Source organism: Gorilla gorilla, chromosome 20 (assembly GCF_029281585.2).
Source record: "Gorilla gorilla gorilla isolate KB3781 chromosome 20, NHGRI_mGorGor1-v2.1_pri, whole genome shotgun sequence".
In the NCBI taxonomy this organism is placed as follows: Eukaryota; Metazoa; Chordata; class Mammalia; order Primates; family Hominidae; genus Gorilla; species Gorilla gorilla.
In genome coordinates, this window is record NC_073244.2 from 9,853,444 (window position 1) to 9,864,261 (window position 10,818).

Sequence of the window (10,818 nt, forward strand, 5' to 3'; positions counted from 1 at the left end):
CCTCAGTTCTGATCCTGCAGGAAAAGGATCGAGAAAGCCCCAGTCGGATTCTCCATGGTGAGAACCTGACTCAGAGGGGCAGGGGCTCATCTATGAGACGGGCATGGACCCTAATCCTCATCGCAGCCCTGAGAAGAAGCAGAGACCACAATTTCCACCATACAGTTGGGGAAACTGAGGCCCAGAGATGGACAAGGAGCAAGGATGTTAAGTCCAGCATTCGCGTGTCTCTGGACGCTGCCAGGGGGACCAAAGGGAGGTCCTTCAGGAAGTGCCAGGATGTGGCACACCCCAAACCACGCCCCCCGCCCCTGTCATGAAAACAGAACGAAGGGGACCCAAAGCTTCCTCCTGACCTCTGCCCTTCACTTCCTTTTTCCTCCCCCAACCAAAAAAAGAAAAAAAAAAAAGAGTTGATACTATTGAAAACCTCATAAAGTATAAAAGATTGGGTTGCTGTGTGATCTTGGGCAGGTTGCTTAACCTCTCTGATCCTCAGACTCCTTTGGAGAGAAGAATCGATGCAACTTCCTAGTGTTGTGACAAGGGAGAAATGAGACGGTGCATGGAACGCTGAGACAGCACAACCCCTGCACCAGGGAGGTCTTCATTACATGATAAGTGTGATTATATTATTAATGTTTGAGCCACGCCTATTATTTTTGTCTCTGTGTAGCCAGGGGTTTTCTGTTTGTCTGTTTGTTTGTTTGTTTATTTGTTTGTGAGACAGAGGTTCACTCTTATTGCCCAGGCTGGAGTGTAATGGCACGATCTCGGCTCACCACAACCTCTGCCTCCCAGGTTCAAGCGATTTTCCTGCCTCAACCTCCCGAGTAGCTGGGATTACAGGCATACGCCACCACATCCGGCTATTTTTTTTTTTTTTTTTTTTTTGAGACAAGTCTCACTCTATTGCCCAGGCTGGAGTGCAATGGCACGATCTCGGCTCACTGCAACCTCCGCCTCCCTGGTTCAAATGATTCTCCTGCCTCAGCCTCCTGAGTAGCTGGGATTACAGCCGCGCACCACCATGCCCAGCTAATTTTGCATTTTTATAGAGACGGGGTTTGACTATGTGGGCAAGGCTAGTCTCAAACTCCTGACCTCATGATCCGCCCGCCTCGGCCTCCCAAAGTGCTGGGATTACAGGCATAAGCCACCGTGCCCGGCCTCTAATTTTGTATTTTTAGTAGAGACGGGGTTTCTCCATGTTATTCAGGCTGGTCTTGAACTCCCGACCTCAGCTGATCCGCCCGCCTCGGCCTCCCAAAGTGCTGGGATTACAGGCGTGAGCCACCGCGCCCGGCTGTAGCCAGGGTTATTATCCTTGGTGGATAGATGTAGACAGGGGACCAGGGAGGAGGAGTAACTTAGCAAAGACACAAAGAGAGTGACTGGGGGGACTTGAGTTTCAGTTACGTTGACTAGACTGTGCTGTGAAGTCATGTAATATTTTATTTTATATTTATTTATTTATTTATTTTGATACGGAGTCTCGCTCTGTTGCCCAGGCTGGAGTGCAGTGCCGCGATCTCAGCTCACTGCAACCTTCACCTCCCGGGTTCAAGCAATTCTTGTGCCTCAGCCTCCCAAGTAGCTGGGACTACAGGTGCACGCCACCATGCACAGCTAATTTTTGTATTTTTACTGGAGATGGAGTTTCACCATATTGGCCAAGCTGGTCTCAAATCCCTGACCTTGTGATCCACTCACCTCGGCCTCCCAAAGTGCTGGGATTACAGGCGTGAGCCACCGCGCCTGGCCCCATCTCCATTTTTTAAAAATAAATGAATAATAATAATAATGAAATAGAATGTTTATTTTATTTTATTTTATTTTATTTTTTTGAGGTGGAGTCTTGCTCTGTCGCCCAGGCTGGAGTGCAGTGGCGCGATCTCGGCTCACTGCAAGCTCCGCCTCCGGGGTTCACACCATTCTCCTGCCTCAGCCTCCCGTGTAGCTGGGACTACAGGCGTCCGCCACCAAGCCCGGCTAATTTTTTTTGTATTTTTAGTAGAGACGGGGTTTCACCGTGTTAGCCAGGATGGTCTCGATCTCCTGACCTCGTGATCCACCCACCTCGGCCTCCCAAAGTGCTGGGATTACAGGGGTGAGCCACCGCGCCCGGCCGAAATAGAATGTTTATAACAGCATAATTCACAACAGCCAAAAGGTGGAAACAATTCCAGTGTCTGTTGCTATTATTATTTTCTTTTTTTTTTTTTTTTTGAGACAGAATCTCCTGTGTCACCCAGGCTGGAGTGCAGTGGCACAAGCTCAGCTCACTGCAACCTCCATCTCCCAGGTTCAAGTGATTCTCCTGCCTCAGCCTCCCAAGTAGCTGGGATTACAGGCACCTGCCACCATGCCTGGCTAATTTTTGTATTTTTAGTAGAGACGAGGTTTCACCATGTTGGCCAGGCTGGTCTCAAACTCCTGACCTCAGGTGATCCACCCATCTCAGCTTCCCTAAGTGCTGGGATTACAGGCATGAGCCACTGCGCCCAGCTTCCATTATTAGATCAATGGATAAACACAGCATACGACATCCACACAGCGGAATATGACTCAGCCATGAAAAGGAGCAAAGCTCTGATGCAGGCCACAGTGTGGATGCACCTTGAGGACATCACACTCAGTGAGAGAAGCAAGACACAAAAGTCCAAACTGTGTGATCCCATTTCTCTGAAATGTCCTGAACAGGCCAATCCACGGAGATACAAAGTGGATGCATGGTTGTCAGAGGCTGGGGAGGGGAATGGGGGTGACTGCTATTGGACATGAGGTTTATTTTGGTGATGATGAGAATGTTCTGAAATTATATAGAAGTAATGGTTCCATAACTCTTTCAATATTCTAGAAACAACTGTGCTTTTTATTTTTCATTTTTATTTTTATTTATTTTCTTTCTGACGGAGTCTCGCACTGTTGCCTGGGCTGGAGTGCAATGGCACGATCTTGGCTCACCGCAACCTCCGCCTCCCGGGTTCAAGCAATTCTCCTGCCTCAGCGTCCTGAGTAGCTGGGATTACGGGTGCCCGCCACAATGTCCCACTAATTTTTTGTATTTTTAGTAGAGACGAGATTTCACTATGTTGGCCAGACTGGTCTCGAACACTTGACCTTGGGAACCGCCCACCTCGGCTTCCCAAAGTGCTGGGATTACAGGCGTGAGCCACCGTGCCCGGCCTTGTGCTTTATTTATTTATTTATTTATTTAGAGACAGAGTCATACTCTGTCTCCCAGGCTGGAGTGCAGTGGCGCAATCTTGGCTCACTGCAACCTCTGCCTCCCAGGTTCAAGCAATTCTGCCTCAGCCTCCCAAGTAGCTGGGACTACAGGCACACACCATCATGCCCGGCTAATTTTTGTATTTTTAGTAGAGATGAGGTATCACCATATTGGTCAGGCTGGTCTTGAACTTCTGACCTTGTGATCCATCCGCCTTGGCCTTCCAAAGTGCTAGGATTACAAGTGTGAGCTGCCGCGCCTGACCTATTATTTATTTATTTATTTAGAGACAGAGTTTTGATTTTGTCACCCAGGCTAGAGTACAACGGCGTGATCTTGGCTCACCGCAACCTCCACCTGCCGGGTTCAAGCCATTCTCCTGCCTCAACCTCCCGAGTAGCTGGGATTACAGGCACCCACCACTACACCGGGCTCATTTTGTATTTTTAGTAGAGACGGGGTTTCTCCCTGTTGGTCAGGCTAGTCTCGAACTTCTGACCACAGATGTTCCACCTACCTCAGCCTCCCAAAGTGCTGGGATTACAGGCGTGAGCCACCGTGCCCGGCCTAATTACTTTTCTTTTTATTTTGTAGATAGAGACAGAGTCTGGCTATGTTGCCTAGGCTGGTCTCAAACTCCTGGGCTCAAGTGATCCACCCGCCTTGGCCTCCCAATGTGCTGGGATTGTAGGCATGAGCCACCATGCCCGGCCATGCCTTCCTGTCTTATTTATTCACTGGACAAAAATGGACCATGTGCTTTCCATGGGCCAAGTCCCTGCTCTCCAGCGTACAGGCTAGAGGAGGCTAAAGATAGTAAGAAAGAAGACAAATGAATACAAGGATTCCAGACATCATGAGTGCAATGAGAAAAGCAAGCCATAGGAATGGAAATACCAGGACCAGTCCTGGGGAATTGTTTTTTGTTTGTTTGTTTTTGAGACGGAGTCTCGCTCTGTCGCCCAGCCTGGAGTGCAATGGTGCAACCTTATCTCAGCTCACTGCAACCTCCACCTCCCGGGTTCAAGTGATTCTCCTGTCTCAGCCTCTGAGTAGCTGGGATTACAGGTGCATGCCACCACCCCCAGCAAATTTTTGTATTTTTTGTAGAGACGGGGTTTCACCATGTTGTCCATGCTGGTCTCGAACTTTTGACCTCAGGTGATCCACTGCCTTGGCCTCCCAGAGTGCTGGGATTACAAGCGTGAGCCACCATACCTGGCCAGGGAATTTCTTTCTTTTTTGTTTTTTTTTTTGCATAATTAGGAACCAAGCACAGTGGTGCATGCCTATAGTCCCAGCTATGTGGGAGGCTGAGGCAGGAGGATCACTTGAGCCCAGGAATTGGTGGCTGCAGTGAGCTATGATTGTGTCCGTCAGTATCCTCTGCACTCCAGCCTGGGCAACAGAGCCAGACTCCATCTCTAAAATTTAAAATAATAATAATAGGCCGGGCATGGTGGCTCCCACCTGTAATCCCAGCATTTTGGGAGGCTGAGGCGGGTGGATCACCTGAGGTCAGGAGTTTGAGACCAGCCTGACCAACATGGTGAAACCCCATCTCTACTAAAAACACAAAATTAGCCAGACGTGGTGGCGCACGCCTGTAATCCCAGCTACTCGGGAGGCTGGGGCAGGAGAATCACTTGAACCCGGGAGGTGGTGAGCCATGATCGTGCCATTGCACTCCAGCCTGGGCAACAAGAGCAAAACTCTGTCTGAATTTAAAAAAAAAAAAAAAAAAAGGGCCGGGCACGGTGGCTCACGCCTGTAATCCCAGCACTTTGGGAGGCCGAGGCGGGTGGATCACGAGGTCAGGAGATCCAGACCATCCTGGCTAACACGGTGAAACCCCGTCTCTACTAAATATACAAAAAATTAGCTACACATAGTGGTGGGTGCCTGTAGCCCCAGCTACTCAGGAGGCTGAGGCAGGAGAATGGTGTGAACCCAGGGGGCGGAGCTTGCAGTGAGCCGAGATCCCGCCATCGCACTCCAGCCTGGGCGACAGAGCGAGACTCCGTCTCAAAAAAAAAAAAAGAGCGAGACTCCGTCTCAAAAAAAAAGAGAAAGAAATGCTAGAATGGATCTACAAATAGAAGGAAGACGACGTGACGATACACAATGAATTTGTTTTCTTGTGGACAAGAATCATTGCAATTATTATTAGTTTTCTACAACTTACGGGGTTGTGAAATAACTCAAAGATAGCAAAAGACACAGAGATCCCACAGAATCAGACAAAACCGACTTGTGCCTAGAGGCTATTTTATTTTTTAAATAGTCCTGAAGGGCCGACACGGTGGCTCACGTCTGTAATCCCAGCATCTTGGGAGGCCAAAGCTAAAGGATCGCTTGAGCCCAGGAGGTCAAGATCAGCCTGGGCAACATAGTGAGACCCTGTCTCTACCAAAAAAAAAAAAAAAAAAAACAAAGATCATGAAGATGATTTCTTCAAAGGAAGTGATGTTTGAGCAGAGATCTTTTCTTTCTTTCTTTCTTTCTTTTATTTTGGAGACAGAGTCTTGCTCTGTCACCAGGCTGGAGGGCAGTGGCACGATCTCAGCTCACTCCAACCTCCGCCTCCCGGGTTCAAGAGATTCTCTTGCCTCAGCCTCCCGAGTAGCTGGGATTGCAGGCTCCTGCCACCACGCCTGGCTGCTCTTTGTATTTTTAGTAGAGACAGGGTTTCACCATGTTGGTCAGGCTGGTCTCGAACTCCTGACCTCATGTGATCCACCCACGTTGGCCTCCCAAAGTGTTAGGATTACAGGGGTGAGCCACTGCGCCCGGCCATGAGCAGAGATCTTAATGAAGATAGAATCAGCTGAAGACCTCCGTATGTTTCCTAGGTGAGAGGAACAGCCAAGGTGCCCAGAGTGGCTGCAGTTGGGAGCCAGAGGGCACCCAGTGGGGACTTGTGGCCGTGGTGCAGGCTGTGGACTTTATTTAAAGTGTTCTGAATTCAGCCATGAAAAGGAAGGAGGCTCTGACTCAGGCCACCGTGTGGATAAACCCTGAGGACCTCACAGTCAGTGAGGGAAGTCAGACACAAAAAGCCACACAGCGTGTGATCCCATTTCTATGAAATGTCCAGGACAGGCCAAGCCACAGAGGCAGGAAGGGGATGCGTGGGTGCCGGGGCCGGGAGGGGCATGGGTAGTGACTGCCGATGGGGATGGGGCTTCCTTTCTGTGGTGATAGGTTCTGCAACTAGATAGTGGTGATAGTTGCACAAGTCTGTGAATGTATTGAGAATGACTGAATCGCACCCTTTAAAAAGGGCAGGCTCAAGGCTGGGCGCGGTGGCTCACGCCTGTAATCCCAGCACTTTGGGAGGCCGAGGCGAGCAGATCACGAGGTCAGGAGTTCGAGATCAGCCTGACCGACATCATGAAACCCCGTCTCTACTAAAAATACAAAAAAAAAATTAGCCGGGTGTGGTGACGTGGGCCTGTAATCCCAGCTACTCAGGAGGCTGAGGCAGGAGAATGGCTTGAACCTGGGAGGCGGAGGTTGCAGTGAGCCGAGATTGCGCCACTCCACTCCAGCCGGGGCAACAGAGTGAGACTCTGTCTCAAAAAAAAAAAAAAAAAAAAAAAAGGACAAACTCACGCCTGGAATCCCAGCACTTTGGGAAGTCGAGGCAGCCAGATCACCTGAGGTCAGGAGTTCAAGACCAGCCTGACCAACATGACGACACCCCATCTCCACTAAAAATACAAAAATCAGCCAGGCATGGTGATGGGTGCCTGTAATCCCAGCTACTTGGGAGGCTGAGAGGCAGGAGAATCACTTGAACCTGGGAGGCAGAGGTTGGAGTGAGCCAAGATCATGCCATTGCACTCCAGCCTGGGCAACAAGAGCGAAATTCTGTCTCAAAAAAATAATAAATAAATAAATAAATAAATAATAAAAGGTAAATATTCTGGTATGTGAATTACATCTCAATTTATTCATTTATTTATTATTTTATTTTTTGAGACTGAGTCTCATTCTGTCACCCAGGCTGGAGTGCAGTGGTGTGATCTCGGCTCACTGCAACTTCCACCTCCCGGGTTCAGGTGATTCTCCTGCCTCAGCCTCCTGAGTAACTGGCATTACAGGTGTGTGCCACCACACCTGGCTAACTTTTGTATTTTTACTACAGATGTGGTCTTACCGTGTTGACCATACTGGTTTCGAACTCCTGAGCTCAGGTGATCCACCTGCTTCGGCCTCCCAAAGTGCTGAGATCACAGGCATGAGCCACCGTGCCCGGCCTGGGAGAAATACTTTCTGAGCTGCTGATTTCTCCATGGCCTCTGAATTCATAGCAGTTGGGGAGATGGTGCCTGGGTATTTTCACCTGGGCAGCTGCTAAGAGGTGACTTCGATTTGTTCCAGAAGGCAGAAGCCTTGGTAGCTATGCTGGGACTGGATCCGTCTCCACCACACCACTCAGAATTCCCATCTGCAATAGGTCCCTTCTGCCCCGTTTTTACCCAGCCCAGTCCCCTCTCTGCATCTGAGCGGCAGCCTCTTGCCCCACCCCCTCTCTTCCAGACCGGGTGGCTGCCTCCCAGGCACCTCTCAGGACCTGGCCACAGAGCTCCAAAGCCCAGGGCCTGCTGCCTTTTGGGTCATGGCTCAGGGCCCCGTCTCTACCTCTCTCTGTGGCCCAGTACCCTTTAGCTCAGGAGGTCTCATCTGGAGTGACTCTGCCTCCTTCCGGGCGATACTGGGTGATATCTGGAGACATTTTTAGGTGTTGTGATTGGGGAGGGGGTGGATGGAGGCCAGGGACACAGCTCAGCACCCTGCAGTGCTCAGGACGGACCCACCCCAGAGGTTGATCCGGTCCCATAGTGTCCACCGCACCGAGGGGCCGAAATTCTAGCCTGGGTCTAACTTCAGTCTTGCTCGCTGTGGAAGGCACCCACACACTTCTCTCCTCTCTGTGCTCTGCGGAGAAGAAAAGCCACTGGCCAGTGACCTCTGGACAAGGCAGGACTTCAGCCATCCACTGCCCTCCACCACCACTCCTGGGGTCAACCCCCTACAGGCACCCCCTTGTCCAAAGCAGACAGTCCCTACTCTGGGATAAGGGGGGACCCTGGCCCCAGGCTTTACCCACTTTGGGGTGATTCCTGGACCCTGGAGATGAACCCCAAGGGTCACCCTAACCCCACGGGACCTCCCAACAATGGACAAGGCCAGTCTGTTCTCTCCCCCCAGCCCCCAGTTGTGCAGAATCCTCAACATGGCACCCCCAGTGTGGAGCTGAAGACTCCAGACTTCAGGGGTGGGGGCGGGGCTGTGGGAGGGGAGATCATGGCTGCGGTTCTGGTCCAGCCAGACCTCCTGGGTTTGTTCTTTTTTTAAGAACCACCGCAATTTAAAGAGCGGAGTCCTCCCTCCCTGCAGCCCACCTGCCACGTGGGCTGGCCCCTGTTCCCCTCTCCTTCTCTCCGTCTCTGCCTGCCGGGCTTGGGCTGCGGGGGCCGGAGCTTCCGTTTCACTTTGGTATCACCGGTTTCACTTTCAGGGCTGGGGACAGAGAGAGGAGAGAGGGACAGAGAGAGGGACAGAGCCGGGGAGGGTGGCCTTGTTAAGTCGGGGGCCGGGGAGGGGTCCACCACCTGCCGCTCCTTTTCCTGACCTTCTTCTGGCCTGGGCGGGGGGGAGGGGGGGGTCCTGGAAGTCAAGGTCATGGGGTCAAAGTCAAGTTCTCCCTGTGTGACCTTGGGTGGGAGAAGCAACTTCCCACTATCCCTGAGCCTCCTTTCCTGAACCCCCCAGTTACCCAAAAGTGGGGCTAAGAATCACGTACACCCCATCCGGCGCTGGGAAGTTCAAAGGTTCCTCCAGCACCGCGGACCATCCCATAATGTCCCCGTGGGAGGGGGCGGGGCCAACTCCCAGGCAGAACAGGATGTCGGCCGCTCCTTTGGCCAGGGAGAGACCCTTGGCCCAGAAACCACCGGGAAGGAGGCTCCGGGCTGCCCAAGTCCCGAGCCCGGGATGAGCCACTGTCCCCCAGAACCCCCAGCGGAGGCTGGAGCTCTGTCCGCTAGCAGATCCAGGCTGGAAATTCAGTTGGGCATGGCCTTGTCCCACCTCACCTCCATCCCCACCCCACCCTCAGGTCCTTCCTGCTTGGTGGGGGCCTGGGGCTTGAGCCACTCACTCAAGAGCAGGGACTGGGACCCACTGACCTCCCTGTCCCCAGCACCCCCACAAGGCCCAGTCAAGGTGGGGCAGGTGCTTGGTGCTGGTCAGACAGGATAGGGGAGTGACTATTTGCATGTCAATATCAATAACATATCTCAGTAGAGATAGGTGGTTAGTCTGTGTCAAAATGTGAGAGGGTGGTAGTTTTCTTTTTTTTTTTTTTTTAACAGCTTTATTGAGATATAATTCACATGCCGTGCAATTCACCCATTTAGAGTATATAGTTCAGTGGTTTTTTGTTTTTCTTTTTTCTTTTTTTGGAGACACAGTCTCACTCTGGAGTACAGCAGAGCAGTCTCGGCTCACTGCAGCCTCCACCTCCCAGGTTCAACTGATTCTCGTGTCTCAGCCTCCAGAGCAGCTGGGACTACAGGCGCCCACCACCATGCCCGGCTAATTTTTGCATTTTAGTAGAGACAGTGTTTCACCATGTTGCCCAGGCTGGTCTTGAACTCCTGCGTTCAGGCAGTCTGCCCACCTCGGCCTCCCAAAGTGCTGGGATTACAGGCATGAGTCACCTCACCCAGCCTCAGTGGTTTTTAGCATAGTCACTTGGCTGGGCTGGATGGCTCACACCTATAATTGCAGCACCTTAGGAGGCGAAGAGGGGCGGATCACTTGAGGTCAGGAGTTCAAGACCAGCCTGGCCAACGTGGTGAAACTCCGTCTCTACTAAAAATATAAAACTTAGCCAGGCATGGTGGCTTGCACCTGTAATCCCAGCTACTCCGGAGGCTGAGGTGGGAGAATTGCTTGAATCCAGGAGGCAGAGGTTGCAGTGAGCCAAGATCGTGCCACTGCACTCCAGCCTGGGCAAGAGAGCCAGACTCCATCTCAAAATATAAACATTAAAAATTAAGAAAAATAAAAATTAGCCTCTTCATTGTAAAACGGGAATAATAAAAAGAGAGAAAATAAATAAATAAATATTAACCAGCCGTGGTGGCAGGCACCTGTAATTCCAGCTACTTGGGAGGCTGAGGCAGGAGAATCACTTGAATCTGGGAAGTGGAGGTTGCAGTGAGCTGAGATCACACCACTGCACTCCAGCCTGGGCAACAGACTGAGACCCTGTCTAAAATAATAATAATAATAATAAAATGGATAGAAAGACAGCACCAGCTGGCTGAGGTGCTGAGGGGATCCACCTGGGCTGGCAGCTCTGTGCTCCTGGAAAAGCCCCTTCTCCACCCCAGACAGGGCAGGAACCCAGGACTTCCAAACAGGAGGCTTAGGGAGGCTGCTGGAACCTTAGAAACCCACATTAGCAGTCCAGCGTGGTGGCTCACGCCTGTCATCCCAGCAATTTGGGAGGCCGAGGCAGATGGATCATGAGGTCAGGAGTTCAAGACTAGCCTGGCCAACATGGTGCA